The 18,578-nt window shown below is 48.1% G+C and overlaps 1 long non-coding RNA gene across 2 annotated transcripts in view; it reads right to left on the bottom strand.

Annotated features, from left to right (window-relative positions):
- The window catches only part of LOC131423838 (uncharacterized), a 245,524-nt gene extending 237,405 nt beyond the window's left edge, over nucleotides 1-8,119 (bottom strand). For both annotated transcript variants that reach the window (XR_009225919.1, XR_009225920.1), the window contains exon 1: nucleotides 8,109-8,119. This is a non-coding gene — a long non-coding RNA (uncharacterized LOC131423838). The remainder of the gene's footprint in view (nucleotides 1-8,108) is intronic.
- Nucleotides 8,120-18,578: the final 10,459 nt, after the last annotated feature.

Below are 18,578 nucleotides of genomic sequence, written 5' to 3'. Positions count from 1 at the left end.
AATTGGATCCTGGTGATACTTGCAAATATCCCATCGTCTACATTTGGGTTGTTTGAAGGTGCCAAAGGCAAAGAGGGCATCCTGGGCTGAGCTGCTCTTGGTGCAGGGAACGGGGCTACAATTCTAACGAGAGAGAGGCATGTCTCTGCTAAAAGACACTGCCGGGCTTGCTCTGGGAACTACAAGGCACCGTAACTTCCCAAATTGGCAAAAACTACCTGCTATGGATTGTAGTAAAGTGTGTTTTTAAATTATTTCAGAACCATAAAAACCTCTCCATAGAGAGTGCTTTGAAACTGCAAATTAAATATAGAACATCTATGAACTGTATCCATTTTTACAGTAAGTATATATTTCCATGGGGGTTTGTACCATCTTTTTTGTCTAGTTACACTAGTTAATAATGCAGTGAATTTGCAGTAATAGAGTAAATGTTATTTTGATGACACTATTTGATTAAATTAAAGATGACATTAAAAGGACCATTTCAATAAAGAACCGAAATCTCTAGAAGGAACCGGGGCTGAGTGTTTAAGTCAGCTAGTCTGGCGGTCTTAAAAGGACCAAATGGAATTTCCTTCACCATGTGAATGATGAGCAAGTTAAGGAACAATAGGACCAAATAATATATGGGAGAATACGAAGGCACAGATTTCAAGACCCAGGCAATTTTAGTTATTTGAGGCAGGCACGCCACTTGCAAGGAAACCGCTCGTGTGGCCTTGGGAAAATGCAGAAATGCATTAAGTAAAACGAAAGCGAGAGGGCACCGAGATTTGCAGCAAAATGTGCTGATGTGGTGACAGTGAATCGAGCTGTTGCACAAACAAAAGAGAGGAGGATTAGTCATGGCCCTCCCGCCCAGCCCACCCACACCACCTTCTCTGCAGAGCACCGGTGCCTGAGCCGCCGCCCACCCCAGTGGAGAGCTTTGAGATTCAAGAGGGAGAAGAGAGGCCCAATTATTTTTTTCAGGCCTCTGTTCGCATGGTGCTTGCCAAATAAAAGTTCTTTTCCTGAGTGAGAGGTTCACGCACATAAATCAAGTGACTGTTTGAAAATCCCTCGACTTAAGTTCTTAGAGATCGGATCTATCTGAAGCAACATCCCTTGGTGACGTGACTGAGTTGGAATCGCGGGCATCGCGCCCGAAAGGAGAGCCGAGATTAAAGGTGCGCAGTGGTGGAGAATCCCCGCTCCCACAGAAACACCTGTTCTGGTGTCTCAGCCCCGCAGACAGGTGACATCTCTATCTCCACAGTGGCCATACGTTCAAGCCCCCAAAGCTTGCGTTTGTGACTGCTTTTACAACTAAATAGAGAGAGAGAGGAAGAGCCAGTTCAACCTCAGGTAACTCTTCCATGTGGTCTCGCAGGAACACCATCGCAGGCCACATTTGCTCCGATGATTCACCTGGCGTCATGCGAGTCCTTATCGCCATCCTCGTGGAAAGCGATGGGGGCGTGGCTTGTTGGAAAGTCACATGTCTTCCATCTCAGAATCCGACATCCGTGGTGCATTTGACTTTCTGAGCATAAACCTGGAGTGTTTATGATCTTCTCAGCAGTAAATCACTTAGAGACAAAGGATGATATAAAATGCCACATCAGGAAAGTCTATTAAATAAAGCACACGGGTGGCAGATCCTGATTGCTGAGACCCTAAGGCTGAACAGAGCCCTCCAGCTGCCAGGAAATCTGTCCTCGCTGAAGACACCCAGGTGCTTGGAGGGACAGCGACTGCTCAGGAGCAACAGCAAGCTTTAAGAACATCTTCTCTCCCACGAGTTGGAGTGGCTCAAACTCTCATGTCCAAGACACCCCCTCCCGCTTTGTCATTTCCAAAGGCTGCCACCACTACCCGCCCAGCCTGCTGTGGCCTCCCCTCTCTCCTGGCAGGACCCAGGCTGTGCCAGAGCCCAGATTCCTTGTGGCTGGCACACTTTCAAAACAAAAGGCTCCTGGAAAGGAAGTTTTGACGCATGCCCAAAGGAACTAAAAACTGCAAACAGAAAGGTTTTAGGTTGAAACCATTTTATATAATGGGATAAGAAAGAGGCTGATCTTGTTCGACATGGAGGATGCACGCCATTACACATTTGGGAAAGCTCACAGGACATATGAAGTCACAAGTAGCCCCCATGTGAACTGTGGAGTTGGGGTGACCATGATGGGCTAGTGCAGGTTCACCCAGCTGTACGTGCACCCCTGAGGTGAGGACACTGCAGGCGGGGAGCCCAGAAGCAGGCCAGCAGGCAGGGGGTGTATGGGAACTGCTGTGTTCTCCACCCAGTCTTGCTCTGAACCTAAAACTACTCTAAAAAAAAATCAATTTTTTAAAAGTGAAAATAAATTTAATAAACAAAATTAGAAAAGTTCCGTGGTACAGAAGTCCAGGCTCCTGCTTTCAGCTTGGCGACCCTATTGGAGGTGAGCATCTTACTGCCTCGACTGCTTTGCACTCACATGTTCCAGTCAAATAGGCCTCTCCCGGCCAGGCTCTCCTGGCCTCCAGGACTGCCACCTCTCACCTGCCCTAGGTTTGACTTGAGTGTCACAGCACACCTGCCTGGCGCTCCCCTCAGAAAATTTCACTGCCACTGCGCATGCAGCTGTGGACAACATGCATTTTAGATTCATGGACCTCGGTGGCCCTGTGGGAAGCTGAACTGAACACCATCCCAGCCCCTTCAGTCCAGATCTATGAGATCACTCAGTCTCCGACACCTTCGGTCTCTCCTCCTCTTGACCCTAACTGCAAAGTCCATGGGGCAAAATCCAGTGCGGCCTTTGACTGTCCATACAGCCTTCAACTACCCATATGACATTCAGCTGCCACCTCCTCTTTGCAGTGTGCCCTGATCAAGAAGAACACACTGATCAAGTATCTGTGCTTCCTGCAGCACTTCACACAATATTTATCATGCCCCCCACCCCGACTCCCACTACAGGAATTTGTTTCTGTGCCTGTGCTCCTATGCCAAGAAGTGACTTCCACTCCCTGGAATGGTGCTGGCCATTTGCTGATGCTTCATAAGTATGTAAGGGAACTAGGACATCTGGGTGGCTATAGTATTTTAAACAAGTTGCTACAATATCACTGCAGATATTCAGTAAAACGTAAAAATTTCACTCTTCATCTACCTAAGCATAATTTACGCATCTATTCAATCATCCATCCATGTATCCATTTATCTGACCATCTATCCATCCATCCATCCATCCATCCACCCACCCATCCACCCATGCATCCATTCAGCCATCTACCTACCGACCCACCCGTGCATCCATCCATCCATCCATCCACCCATGCATCCACCCATCCATCTACCTACCCATCCATACATCCACCCATCCATCTACCCACCCATCCATCCACCCACCCATCCATCCATCCATCCTCCATCCATCTAACAGCATGCAATACTGCCTTTTCTGTTAGGCCTTTTTATGAGTGATTTTTAAAACATATGAAAAAGAAAAGATGACTAGAAAATGTGATATTTGTTCCTTGCCCTGACTTGGGTTGCCGCTGAATAGGAGACGTAATCTATGACAGTGAGGACAACATGTTGTCCATGTTTTTGTTCCGTAGCTTGCACAGGGACTTACATCCAGTAGCAAGTAGTAAACAACTGAAGAATCAATGAATAAAAATAAAAAAATACAGGTCAGTAAGAGAAAAGTGTCAAAGACATGAAGCAGACCAAATGCTTCAGGAGAGTGGAGGGGGTCTTGAGCACGGGCCCCTGGGAACAGGCTTTCCAGGAGGGTGTGTGTCTGGTCACCCACACTGTCACCATGCCATTGCTTACAGAAATGCTTGGCACTGAGGAGTCCCCCAGTAAGTGTCTTTATCTTGAAGTGAGGTACCCACTGGGCCGAGCTGGGCATTGAGGCACAAGCCAAGGGGACACAGTCTCTGCCCTCAATGAGTCTCCTGGGGCAATGTCTTGGGAGCGAGCCAATGGGGAAGTGGGGGTCAGAAAGATGGCAGTGTGCAGCCATAAAAGAGCCATTTACACCACATGGAGCGGAGCAGAGGTCCTAAAGGGACTGTTGATGAATAGGTTTCTAATTTGACTAGGTTTGAATCTTGTGTTTGCAATTAGCAGCCCCCATTTGCATACAATTAGTGTGCAAAGCCCTTAAAAAGAGTTTGTTCTCTAAAGTAGGTTAAATATCCCCCCCACCCTTGCTGCAAATGTGCCTTCGCTATTGATTTGTTTCACATATTTATTGCCCTTTATAGACCAAGGATAGACCTGAGCCCAGTCTAGGTCTGAGGAGCTGGATTCATTTGTCCTGCCTGGTCCTGGTCAGAACCAAGGCTGAACTTTCCAAGAGCTCTAACGTTAGACAAATTCCACCAAAAGACAGAGGCGGGGTGGCCAAGGGCAGAAGCCATGAGCAAGCCACAAGTCTTTCAAGATGGGAAAACAGATGGTTCTCACTCTTTTTTAAATTAAAAAAAAAATAAAAATAAAAGAGAACAGAAAATTGTACACTATTTTGTGGTTGAGAAGATGGATGGCAGTGTCCCTGCCCAAGTGCCCACAAAGGTGATACCTAGGGCTAAGCTGCCCTGAGAGTCCACGTGCCTCAGTCCTCCCACCTGTCAAATGGGAGTGTTACGATTCGTGCGTAAGAGGCCCTTGTGATAAGCATCAAACCAATAAGCCTGTGCTGTTGAGAAGGCAGGACCAGAGTCACCAGGCTACATGGACGTGGAGTGACCAGTCAGGATCCACAGCTAAGGCTTTGCAGGCCAGACGTACCCAGTGCACCCAGGCTCTTACCACAGAAGGGGAGAAACCTTCCACTTGTCCTATTTGCCCTGAAGGGTGAGTCTGGGGCAGCAGTGGCATTAAGCTCCGACCCAGTCACATGTACACCTCGGTGCTTTGTCCAGATGGAGTTAACACGAGACTTGAGTGGGGGATTAAAAGAATAGCAATGTGTTCATCTGTGAAATTAAAAGGAGTGCAGCATGACAGGCGGCATTATGTGGTGGGGTTACTCGGAGGCAGTAATTAGGCTTCATATGACTCGGAGCACACTCGTCATCAAACCAAAGCAATTCTATGGAATGAGGGGAGCAGGCTCTCTTGGGAGGGGACAATGGGAGAAAGGCAGAGATGTCTGGGGAGATGGTCGGGCTGATTGAGGCCCCACCCTCCCCCACAAGGACCACAAACTCAAGACCACACATCCTTATATGACTGCTCAGTTGCTGTGGGTCAGGGGTCCAGGACCAGGCTCAGAAGGGTTTTCTACTTAGGGTCTGTCTCTCAAGGTCAAAGTCAAAGTGACAGCTACCCTGGGCTCTGTTCTGGATGCTCTGGGGAGAAATCAGCACCCAGCTCTTTCAGGTCAGGGGTGGCCCATGTGGTTATAGGACTGAGGAGCCTACTTTTGACAGTTACAGGACAAAGGTCTCTATTTCCTTCCTGCCATCAGCAGAACTAGTTCTCAACTTGTGTAGATGCCCAGATTTTTTGTCCCATGTCCCCTCCATCGTTAAAGCCAGCAGACCTTCTCCTGATTGCTGCCTCTCTGCCTCCCCTCGGCCACAACTCCGCTCCCTCATCTACCTTCCTCTCTCCACTGACATGGCCTGTGCTTGCCCTGAGCCCTCTCTGATAATCCAGGAAAATCAGTGACTGTTTCAAAGTCTGCTGATTAGTTGACCTACTAACATTTGCCAAGTCCCTTTGGTCATGCTACAGAAGGTAAGCAGGGGAGTAACTCCAGAAGACGTGGTCATGGGGCCAATACCCAGGTGCCAGGACCTCTCCAGCGTGGAAGCCCTGAGGTTCATGCCACCCAGACAAGCAGGTGGCTGCATCCCGAGAGATGGGGAGGCAGAGGGCGGGAAGCAGGGCTGCCATGGATAACTGTAGAAGGTAACAGAGTTGTCAAGGGGCTGGGGCCTTTCAGGACTTGGGAGGATTGCAACAGCAAATGCCATTAGAGACCAGACTTCAGCTCAAGCCCGGGAGAGCTCATTTGTTGGTCTGGCCACTCAGAGAAGATGTGGTCTGAGATCTGTTCCCTGTGAGCGCTCCCTGGAAGGCTGCCGAGATGCGCCAGAAACTCTAAAAGGGGGACGGTTCTTTGGTGGGACAGTGACAGTGTCCTGAACAGTAACAATAAATAAATCACAGCTCCGGCTTCAACTGCTTGTGGTCCAGCCTCTTGCCTGGCAGGCCCAGAGTGAAGCCTGCTTTTTAAGTATCACTACAAACCACAGAACTAGGCATTACTGTCCCCATTAGGGACAAATTAAGGCTCAAAGAGCCCGAATAGGACCGATGACACTGTGGCCAGCGTGGACTCAGCCTCTAGGAGAGTGCACAGCCTGGCTCCTTCCTCTGAACCAGCCCTTCCAGCCTCCAGTGCCCATGCCCCCTCCCTCTGCCTTTGACTCCTTCTAGAACGTCCTTGGACCCAACACCTAAGAAATAATGATTTAATTATCGGTGTTTCCTCAATGACATAATTAAATATCCAGTGAGGTAAATTAACCTGAACCTGCTCAGAGGACGCTGATGCGCCACCCTAGAATACTTTATTTTGAGCCTTCTTTTACACATATTTCAGCTGTTATGGATCTAAAATTAGGTTTCCAATTTAGGCCCTCGAGGCAAGAGGTGCGTTATAAATAGCATCGAGGTGGCACGCTCTTTTGGGTACTTCTTAAGGGGCTGAGAAAGCTATTGCTTTAAAGAACAATGCAAGGGATTGTCCTCGGGCTTACTGTGAGCAGGGTCACCTGACTGCCTGCAGCGAGCAGGTGCCTGGGCACGATGGGGTACTGTGCTGACATGCTGGGACGGGCAGCTCATCAGGACACCGCTGTCCAGCCCAGAGGCTGCACCAGCTGCCCACCTAGCAAGATCTGCCGCCACTCTCTGCAAGTAGGAAGAGGGACCTTTCCTCCCTCCTCCCATTCCAGTTAACCTCCAAAGTGAGACTCACCTGCACACAGTACATGCAAGGGCACAGCTGAGGGGGAAGAAAAAATGATAAACGCAGCCAGGGGCTCAAATTTAAAAAAAAAAAAAAGTTTTTTGAAGCTAATGATAGTGTTCCTGCTTTCTTGCTTCAGGCAGAAACAGGAAGTTAAAAACCTAAGTGGCTTGAGAAAATGTAACACTTAGCAAACTCATTTACAGGCCGTTAGTAGTAGTACCCTAATTTATTTCATTGTTGTAGGGGGTTTTTTTTTATTTTTCTTTTAGGGACTTTTTGATCTATTTTTAATGGAAGACTAATGTGTATTCTTTTTCTTTTCTTTCTTTCTTTTTCCCCCCCTCCACAAGGATTTATCCAGCAGGAAGAAATTTTTTTTTTTAAATGGCTTTCTTTTCCTAACTTACTCCTTTATGGAAGCGAAAGCAGAACCAAGGAAAGAAAGCTTCTCTTCACAATCCACATTTAATGCATGTAGCACGGATTGCAAAACCTTTGTTTCACTGGAGTCTTCCAGGAAGGAAAAGCATCCTAGCAATTTCGTGAAGGTCATGGGTGATGACCTCTACGGCAGTTCTTATCTCACAACCTGGCTTTGGGCTGGGGTTCCCCTGGGCCCCTTTCCAGGGCCTGTGGAACACAACTTCCACTAATGCACCCCCAGCTCCCAGGCCGGCCCACTGTGATCCTCCTGTTGCTCCTAAACCCCAGCCTGGGGAGCAGAGGGGGAGGGCTCTCCCACTTCCAGGTTGAACACCTAAATCCTGTTCTTGTGTAAATAAATATAAGAAAGGATTTGGCCATTTTCCATCCACCTCGGAACTTCCAGAGTCTCTTTGAAGGGAATATAGGCTGAGCTGAAACCGCCTTCTTGGAGGGAGAATTGAAAAGCAAAATCAGTTTGAAGGATTCCTTGAATCAGCCACGTGTTTCTAGCACTGTGCAGCTAAGTCACTCTGTTGAGTTGCCCCACAAGCGCGTGAGGGAGGCAGGGCAGGTATTCATTAGCCCCAAGGGCTGGACGAAACTGTTGGTACATGGTGAGACGAAATGACATGTTCAAGGCCTTGAGCCGTGTGAACTGGCCACGTGTCCAGCGAACCTGAGACAACCACCCCCACGACCATGCTCAACCATGGACTTGGGCAGCCTCTGTCCTCCAAGAACATGGGACACATGCAAATCAGTCCCAATGAAAAAGAATTTCCAGCAAAATAGAAAGCACGTTCCTGTTTATGGCTTCCGTTTGTTTTCCTTCCAACTCCTTTTCTTGGTGAACTTCTACAATGACTGGGGACTGGAAACAGACACTTTGACAACAGAAAACCAGGCCCCTGAGGTGACTCTGGACATAAGCAACAGATGCCAGGCTCTCTGTAGCGGGTGCTGCATCTCATGGAGCCCCGGCCACACAGTCAGTACTTGGCGCACAGTAGGGACCTGTGGTGGGAAAGGCTTTCCCATCTCATGGTGGAATACACTGAGGCATTGGGGGGGGGGCTGGGTGGTCTTGACGGGGCTGCTTTGAATGGCCGGTTCCCTCCCCGATGCACACCCTGCTGCTGCTCTTGATCTTCTCAGCTGTGCCTAAGACATGGAAGAGACAATGCAGAGTGGCGCCATCTCCTCCACTATGTCTGCTTCAGGGTATATCCAAGTGGGCACCCAGGAGTCTCAGCACTGGGCCACTCTGAGAAGCTTCGGGGCTCAAGGCCTGGGGGTTCTCGCTACTTGGGTGCACAGTGAGTGCTCGTGCCTGGGTTGGCCTCATTTGTACCTCTTGGAGGCCCCCTAACCTGAGCAGGTGATCTGACCTGAGGGGCTACACTTGCTGTCCCAGGAAGTGAAAAGATAGTGAACAAGAGTACAATGTTTTTTTAAAATTGCTTCGTATGCTTATTCTAGTTAGGTATAGATGACAGCAGAATGCATTCTGATTCATTGTACGCAGCTGCAGCACAGCTTTTCACTTCTCTAGTTGTTCAGGGTGTAGCGTCACACCCTATGTGCAGTCACACATGTACCTAGGGTAATGATGTCCATCTCACTCCACCATTTTTCCTGCCCACATGCTGCTTCCCCACCCCCTTCCTCCCCTTTACCCAGAGTTCCTCTACTTCTCCCATGCCCTCCCCTTATGGACCAGCATCCACTTATCAGAGAGAACATTCAGCCTTTGGTTTTTGGGGATTGGGTTGCTTAGCTTGATATTCTCCAGCTCCATCCATTTACCTGCAAATGCCACAATTTTATAGTCTGTTATAGAGTACAATCTTTGATATCAAAGAGACTGGGGTTTGGATCCTGGATTGCTTCTTACTAATTTAGTGTAACTGAGTCTCCTTAACCAGAAAATAAGTACAGTAAATCCTTCCTCACAGGATCTTTTTGAAGATTAAAAAGAAGAAAGGACAATTTCTCTGAAGAGCGCAAAACTGAATGTAGGTCACATAGAAAGTACTCACTATATGGTGAGTTGCTTGTTTTAAACACCTACTATGTGCTTTCACTTCTGTTCATTATCTACTTAAGTCTTCATAGGTATTTGGAATGGTTATTACTACAACCATTGTCTTTATCTAACAAACTGGAAACACAAACAGGAGAAGGAAAAATCAAGGTAGGCCTCAAATTGAGGTCTGTGGGATACAAACCCAAGATTGTTGCAAGATATCACGTAAACCAACATCTCATTTCCTTGGGTAAGAGGAGGGATGGGCAGGCAGAGAAGAGACAGGGCATCTTCTAGAAGAGACAGGGCATGATCAAGACCAGGAACCTTAGCTGCAGGCTTTGAAATGAGTCCAGGCAACTAGAGAGAAGTGCCTGAATAGATTCTTCAATTTCCAGCTCACGTTTGCCTGTGTGATGATGTCTCAAAATATCTCAACAAACAGGGATTTCCATCTTGGGTCTTGGGATGACAGTCAAGTTCAATTAGTCAAGTTCAAGATCCTGGTAAGTGTTTATTCAATTGAATCTTCTTATGCCACATGTGCAAGGGGAAAAAAAAAAAAAACATGTCTCAAACTTTCTGAGCGGGACACTTGTCTTCATATTGTTCTCACCATATCAAAGGAACCTGGAAGGGCAGAATTTGCCAGAGACTCTTGACTTCAATCAGGATGACAACTTTTAATCTTTCACCACCAAAGGGCAATTCTTTGGCGTGGGCTGGCAGTGCTGGAAACAGCTGGGTAACGTAAAGAGCCTCAGACTCCATGGGAATTGACCACCATCAAGTATTTTAATGATGTCAAGGGCACGGGAAGAAGAATCCACCTTGCTTCTCCAAGCAAATCACATCCAGACTACAGGAAAGCGAGGGAACTTCCCTGTTGGAAACAGAGCCATCTGTAATCTGGACGTAGGCGAACTGAAGAATAATTACCCATCAGCTACTGGACGGGGGAAGGCGGGAGAAGAAAAGCTCAGCCGGTACCCATCCACGCCCTTCCGCAGCAGAGCCTCATCCATCCACTTTATCTCAGGGAACATGGCACAGGGTTCAGGTGAAAATTAACCAAAGAACTTAATTAGTGCCATAATTAAAACAAGGCCTGAATAAGGGGGCAAAAAAATTACCAGGATTTTTTTTTAGAGATAGCAGTAGCGAAAGCACAGTTCTTGAAGTACTCTTTTATTTTATTATAATTCTTCTTTTTCCTTTTTTTATTTTTTTTTGTAATTTCACTGTAAGGGGATTAATTGTCTTTTCAAACCCAGGAAAGGAAACCTGAGAGTTTCCTCTTTCCTGGAGGGTGGGGATGCAAATGCGGCGTATGGCAGGAATAACAAATGCTCTGTTTCTGAGCACTCGCCCATGATTTATGAAAGGTGCACCTCACTATGGGGAGATAATGCCATTTGAAATGGTCCATTTCATAAATCTATCCCCCATACCCAGCTGCACACGGGACGACTGTGAACTCCTGAATCCAGTACTGTTTCCATCCTCTATTGATGAAGGGGGTGGGTAGGGGGAGAGAGAGAGGGAGAGAGGGGGGGGGAAGAGGACTTCTTTGGTGCGAGGTAATGATGCACTGAGGAGGAGCCTGGCTAACGCTCTGTCTCTAGGGCTTTCCTTGGCAATAGCCACAGAGCTTCCAAGGCAGGGAAACTTGGATAAACAAAATGAAGAAATAATCAACATGTGCGACATCCCTAATGTCCTTTTACTGCTAGTAGCATTAATTATAGCATGGACCCAATCCTCCAAGCGACGGCAGAACCAAATGTTTCGCCGGAAGACCCCTCCACCGCGTGGTAGATTGAGCCTCCGGAGCTGGGATGTTTCCTATTCATTCATGCACCGGTGCAGCATATCTGCTTGTTTATCTAACTGCAAGAATGCTTCCAGAGGAGGATTCTCTGCCAAATGTGACGGTGCAGGCGGTCGGGGACCAATCATAAACTTCAGAGAAATTCATGGTTGAGGGTCTTCCTGGTCATAACAAGGGGGAGTGATATATATGCGCCAGCGACTTGTGGGCTCCACAAGACCCTTATGAAATATGAGCAGGGGACAGAAGAAACTTCCTCGGGATCCGATGAAATGGATGGCACAGACACGAGGTGTGACTACAAATATGTGACCAGTGCGACTTCCTAGGCGAAGCTGTGCGCTACCCTGGGATCAGTTCCCGCAAGACAGAGAAACAAGACACGGGGACAGGAAGATGGCACCTAGTGCTGGGTGTCACAGCTATTGAAAAGGAGAGAATTTAACCCCACTAGGCAAGGAATGGCTCATGTTCATTAAAGAGGGGGAAAAAAATGTTAACTTAAGAAAGAAAAAAAATGTACGTGTGCCCGCGTGTTTGGGGTGTCTTAACATCAGAGGGAGAGAATTAGCGCACAGGAGAAAACCCACAATCCCACCACTCAGATGCAAATGGATTGCGAAGCTGGTAAAAGACAAGATATAAGATAGAAATGATGCAAAAATGTGAATTCGAAAAACTCCTACAGCAGGACACTCATCCCAATACTCAGGAATTTGCATATTTTGACTTGTATTTAAAAAGCAATTTCAAGGTCAGCTTCAGTAGAGAAACATTGAGCTAAGATGGGAAGTAACCCCATTAAAAGTCTACCAGTGTTTTGCATATTTATTTTTCTTCTTCTATAGTAAGCAATGACGACTCATAAATCAAAAAATCAGGGTAAACAAATACCATAGAGGTTATTTTATACAAAATGTATACTCCTTATTCTATCTATTTATACACACAAACATTTCTATTACTTGAATTTATAAAGTGTGTAATACATGCATGCATGCTTTGAAATCTGCATACATTTGCATAAGATAGAAAAAAAATATATTATTGTCCCAGGTCTCAGAAGACCATGGCCCAAATGAAATGACGACCACCTCAAATGCATTTTTGTATAATGGGATGGAAGTAATTTTATTTTTAAAAAGCTTCAGGCCTGTGGTGTTTCTTTATAATATATAAATAGATTTAAATTTTCCAGTTATGTAGATTCCATGGTCTAACCATGAATTTCCTATGCGGGTGGAGGCAGCTGAACTGGATAACCTTGGGGCTTTCACACAAGACAAGGGACTTTCAGCAAAGGCATGTACAAATATCAAAATTAGCAGCCGTACCTCTGTGTCAATGGATCCTCAGACCCATGTCACCTTGGCGAGGCAACAGGGGAGACTGAGGGGCTGAAAGGGGCAGTAGGATCTGGAGGACTGAAGGTGACCCTAAAAGCGTTGCCCAGCACTTGAGGTTTTCCCAGGGACATGGATGCCCCAAAGTCCAGACACTTCTGTGTTCCAAGGTCCTCCCTGGGTTACTTATTAGTAATTTGGTATTTGATAGTTGAGTGAGTCAAAGGTGGGATAAAAGAGCACCTAACCCATTTCAGAAGCCACATAGAAAAATCTGCCCTTTTTATTTGGTTATTTCACTAAAAATATATCCCCCACTGTACTCACCAGAGCACAGCTGAACTGACTTAAGTTTTTAAAGAGAAAAAGTCTCCCCTCAAAGGATAGGCGCTGCTACTGGTAAGCTAATGCCAAGAAGCAAGAATCAAGTGACTCACAAAAAAAGCAATTTGAAAAAGTGTTCCCAGCAGATGCCGTCACCGCGCCTCATGTCTGAGGGGCCCATGCGACAGAGGATGGCACATACCCACTCCAGGTACTACACTCTCTTCACCTCTGGAGCCCAGTGCCCCCAGAACAGCGTCCGATAGACAAAAGATGTTTTGTGGTGCACGGTGACAATGATACCCAGCTATGTTGGTTCTAAGTGGCACTTGTGAGGAGCAGCTTGGACAAGACTTCCAGTCCACTCAGGGGCAGCAGACCCGAGAGAGCCATGGGCTCACCCAAACCCTGCAGTGGTTGCCATCTGCACCTGGAAATTCCCACATTCCTCACCAGGGGCTGAAAGGTTACAGGGTCCAACCTCCAAACCCATCAGGCTTCAATCCAAACCCCGTCGTCACACCTGGTCAACTACCTTTCTGTTTTCCAGCTGTGCCAAGCCAGCATTTGGCATTTGCTCGGCCTCTGCCATGAATCTCACTCTCCAGTACCCTCTTGGCTGCCCCTGGCAACTCAGGCTTCAGATTCATTAAGGGCTTTCCTGACTCCCAACTCAAATTAATCTACTCTCCCCCGCCCCCAAGCCCCTCTCTGTCACTTCACTCAGCATAGCTGACCCCATGTCCCTTCTCTCTAGCTTGTATGCTGTGTGACTGCACAGGAACAAAGAGCCTTCTGCTTTCATTATTATACACCTTGCAATGAGTCCATAGTAAATGCACAGTAAACACCCGGGAATGAATGAATGAATGAATGAATCAAATGCCCAGCAACTGCTTTTAATATTAGCTGTACTTCAGAGAATCTGCTGTTGGCAAATGTGAAGGCTGAGGTGATGTGGCAGCTCAGATAGCTGGATGGCCAATAAATCAGGCCAACCAAGACAGATGCAGAGGACAGATAATGAAATGAAGTCAAGCCCTTGTATTTCAGGGTCCTACTCCCGCGTTCTCTGTGTTCAGGACTTAATGCTAGATAAAGATCAGCAGCCCAGTCAACGTTGTCCACGGTGTACACAAATTCTAACTTGTCAGGCTCTGAAGGGTCGTCCAGGCACCAGACAGCAGAGGCAGGGTATGGCCACATTGACCTACCACCTGTCTTTCCCCACTTCTCTCCCATCTTGTCCCAGGTGTGTGGAAATCCCACTTTATGACGTCTCACTCTCTCCTTCAAATAGCTGCCCTCTGTCTTTCCAGTAGTTCAGGAAGGCCCGGACGCAACCTGGGGTCTGAGTGGGAATCTCGGCTCTGCTGCTGGCTGCCCAGCCATGAGAAAGTCCCCTCCTCTCCCACAGGACAAGGAGGATGACAGGACCCAATGACAAGGCTCCGAGCACTAAATCATAGAACAGAAACTGCTGAACACAGAACTTTGCCCATTAAAAAAGCTCAATAAACGCATGCTTAGCACCTCCACTTAATTTGCATAATCAAAGAAAATATGAACACAAGTAAAAAGGATCTTCTTGCTAATGCGTCATCTTCCTGCCTGCTTGAAATTAATTTAATTAAAACACAGGTGTGTTGGTGAATTAGGAGAAAAGTGGCTTTTGCCATTCTGAAAACATTTTGGTAAGACTGAAATGCTATTGAAATAAAAATGCTTTCCTCTTCCACGGCCCCCAAATGCCAGGTGTGCTCCTCAGTGTTTTCCTCTTCTTATCTTTGCAGTGCTGAGAATTGAGCCCAGGCCTTCACACATGCTAGGTGAACACTCTACTACTGAGCTATAGGCCCCCACCACCCACGTGTGCCCCTCTTGATGGAAATTTGATACGATACATTTTCTAAAAAATGGGAGCTCATAACCCACTTGAATCAAAGTGTGAAATGTGATATATCAAGAATTATGTAATGTTTTGAACAGCCAACAATAAAAAATTAAAAAAAAAATAAAAAAATTAAAAAAAAAACAGGTTGGGAAAAAAAAAACCAACCTAGGAATACAGATAACTAATGAGAAATAATTATTGAGAAGCTGCTTTCAAGTTCCTGCAGGTTAGACCTATATTTCCACTTAATTTTCCAGGACTAGGTTTGGTACATATTGTACCAAACATTAAATGACCATATTTCAAAATCCAAATGGATCACTAATGGATTAATATGCTTTTAAAAGCATCTTTACAAGACCCAACCAAGAGCAGAACTCCTTGCTTCCCTCCGTTTCCATTTAGCATGTGACGCCCTGCAATACTTCAAGTTCAAGAGTTACAGAGACCTGGAGTTTCATAGGAGCCAGACAGTGATGGATGGCAACCACACTCCAGGACACACCTCAAACAGCAGCACCTACTTTTTCTTATTTAGCTCATGGTTGGTCTACTGAAGCCATTGGCTGGAAACTAGAATTGCTGAGCTGTGGTCAGAAACCTCTCCTTGCCGAGGGTGAGTTAGTTTCCAAACCAAGACTAAAAAGTACAACTGAGAGTCATTCCAAACCCTCCTCAGCCAATGGACCTTGACCCGAGTGTACCAGCCAGGAATTTGAAAAGTTCTGAAACTCTCAAAGTCTCACCAGACAGCAGGTTCAATTCAAGATGGACATGGGCCTTTAATAGGTGGCTTCAAGGGCCTGCTGGCCGCTACTTAAGTATTCTTCATGGGTTCACTGAGCAGTTAAGCCTACAGGGGAACGGGGCTCTCGGTTGTAGGAAGTCTTCTCCATCTGGGGGAGATGATGTATAGCCCAGGTTGGTTTGGAGGTCTCCAGAGGTCCACACCATTCAGGGTAGGCCTGGTAAACCCGTTGGGGACAGATCACTACATGCAGTCACCTGGAGCACTGTCTAGGAATCAGGACCCAACTTTGAGATTTGGAAGACACTTGTAGCAAGTATTAATGATCAGCGATCAAAACCGTGCTTGCCCCTACCCTGGCTTCTGGTCTTGCCTCCCCTGTGCCTGTGCCTACACCATCACAGACCCCATGGCCTATTTCTGGGGTCAGTTTTCCTCTGCGTTTACCTCTGCTAATCGTGCTGACCCCACTCTTCTCCAAATCTGCAGTGTCCACTGAGCTTAGATACCCCAGCTAAAACCTCCCAGCCTGTCCCCCGGTCTCTCCCTCCTTCTCCCTTGGAATCTGCCCTCTATACACTGCAATTAAATCCCCAAGGCACACACCCATTATCATTTCATTGTCCTATTAGATGTGCTGTGGCCCCACTGCCAACTAAACAGAGCTGGAGCTCTGGATTCCGGCACTGAAGGTCAGCACGGGTGGCACCACCTTTGCAAGGCCTACATGGTAGCTGGCTGGGTGATGGGGAGAAAGTGAGTGCACAGAAACAGAGGCCCCCTGTCACTTTCTCCACGGGCCTTGCAGTGTGGCAAAGGAGCTGTTCCTGCTGCTCCCACAAGCCTATCCTGACCTGGGGTGTCCTGCCGCTTTGGTCTTCAGGACCACGACAGCAACATCTCACCTTTGAAAAAGCTGCTGAGCGTGTGTCTTTGGGAAAAGTGCTCCCAGGGAGATCCTGAGGCCTCCAACCGCAGGCCCTGCTGCCCACCAGCCTGCCTCCTCGGAGAGTCTCAGCTAGTGGCAGTTCAGCGCCCACCGTCCCCCCAGCTTAGTTCAGGGAGCAGGCTGCTGTCTGGGCACTGATGGCCCACCTAGAGGAGAGGACAGGGCAGGGTGCCTCCTGCTCCAGGTTGTCCTTCTGGGTGACTTTATGTAGCTCACAGCTGTCCTCCAGACAAGGGGGCTGGACTGGATGACCTTCAGCCTCTCTTTGCTCTCACCTTGTCTGTCTGGGCTCCAGGAGGGGCCTGGGGCCCTTCGGAGTCACTCCCTCCTGGACACCGGCACTTCCCCAGCTGTGAGTGACAGGCGGCTCTCTGTGGGGTGGATGAGGTCTGTTTTAATTCCACCATGGGGGAATTCACCCGGGAGGCCACAGCTGCTGGCTTCTCTTTCAGGGAGGTCAGCGATCCCTGCTCTCGGTCGGCACCTCTTCAAAACCGTGCCAGGAACATTTCGAGGACAGCATTTCCTTGGCAGGTGCACCTGCTGCCAGAGCCCACTTCAAGGTTTGCGAGAGCAGGAGAACCGCATCTGGGATCTATCTGTGGGAGTCGGTCTGCACATTTTGAGGGGCGAGGTAAGACGGAAGCCTCTCACGTGGCATGTTCTTAGCAGGTTGGGTCTGTGCAGAGAGCTGCCAGGATGAAAGTCAGCCCCGAGCACCTGGCACTGTCTCAAGGCTGCTCAGGTCACTGCATGGTCAGTTTAAGAAACCCCTCTCTGCCTGGTGGACATGTGACCCTCGGAGGCGTTCCATGAGGCACTTTACAAACAGCTTAGAGAAAGGGCTGGGGCGCAAGCACCTGGGTCCCACCTTTAGGTGACTTAAGGGGGATCTGTCGACGTGGAATTGCCTTCGAACTTCTGCCGGTGTGTCTGGTCCTCTGTGAGCCTGACTGTATGTGTTGCCCAGCTGGGCAAAATTGAAGATCTACCCTCTGTACTCCAGCCAGGCTCCTAGATGACCCGTGACAACCATACCTACTTTTCCATCTGCCTCCTCTACTGGACTATAGATTATCAGGATAAAAAATCATGTAATAATCACCTCTGGGACCTCACTTTTGTCCTTAAAGCACTTGTCCAGGGCTGCATGTGGCCATCAGCGGGTCCCACCCAGCAAACGTCGTGTGGCTGGAAGTCCACTTCTGGGGACTTGAGATTGTCCCTCTCTCATTCTTCCCTCCCTTTGATTTCCCCAGCAATATAGATGCCCACTCACCTGCAGCCTCAGAGGAGAAGAGGACCTTCCCTGACCACTGTCCAGGCTGCGAGTCCCCCTATATGTTCCCAGAGCACGCTGACCTGGGCTCTGGGACCCCTCCCTGTAGGGCATCCCCAGGGCATGGCGCGTTCTCCACCGTTCCTGAGCACACAGTCTGACCACACGTGCACCTGCAGCCCTACTGAGACCAGCTGAGACCAGCAGCTCCTTAAGGGTACTGATAGAATATTTCTTTCTTTTTCACTAAAGCCTATTCTATTCTCGCTGCCACCTGCCGGGCTCTGTGTAAAACACTTCAGGTGCTTTTGCACGAGGATTCCCGCCTCAAGCATGTGGAAACTGAGGCCACTAGGGATTCGTCCAGGGCTCCTAGGAATGGACCCAGGGCTCACTGCAGGGCCACTGCGCTTGGCTGCCATTCCTCTTGTTCTCTGTCACCTCAGTGCCTAGCCCAGCACTGTGAGCTGAGAGCATGCAGGGCTCAGGCCGGGGTGGGGGTGCCTCAGTGGGCCCAGGGCAATCTCCCAGGGCTTTTCCGGGGGTCCTCCTCACTGCGCTCATTGTCTCATTCATTCGCTCTTTGTCCTTGAAAAATCTCTTAATAGGGTTGATGGCAATTGACAGGAAACCCAAACGATGGTGCCTTCAACCCAAGAGAAGTTCCTGTTTAAAAAAAAAAAAAATTCTGGGCTGATCTGCCAAGGCCACGGGTACAAGATGTGATTTTAGGGATCCAGGCTCTTCTGCTGGGGTTCCCCGTGGACCTCAGGGCCACAACCCA

This window comes from Marmota monax, unplaced genomic scaffold, assembly GCF_021218885.2.
Source record: "Marmota monax isolate L192 unplaced genomic scaffold, Marmota_monax_Labrador192_F-V1.1 WCK01_AAM20220418_F8-fsc00024, whole genome shotgun sequence".
NCBI lineage: Eukaryota > Metazoa > Chordata > Mammalia > Rodentia > Sciuridae > Marmota > Marmota monax.
The sequence above is the reverse complement of the archived record's forward strand: the minus strand, read 5'-3'. Positions and strand labels throughout refer to the sequence as shown.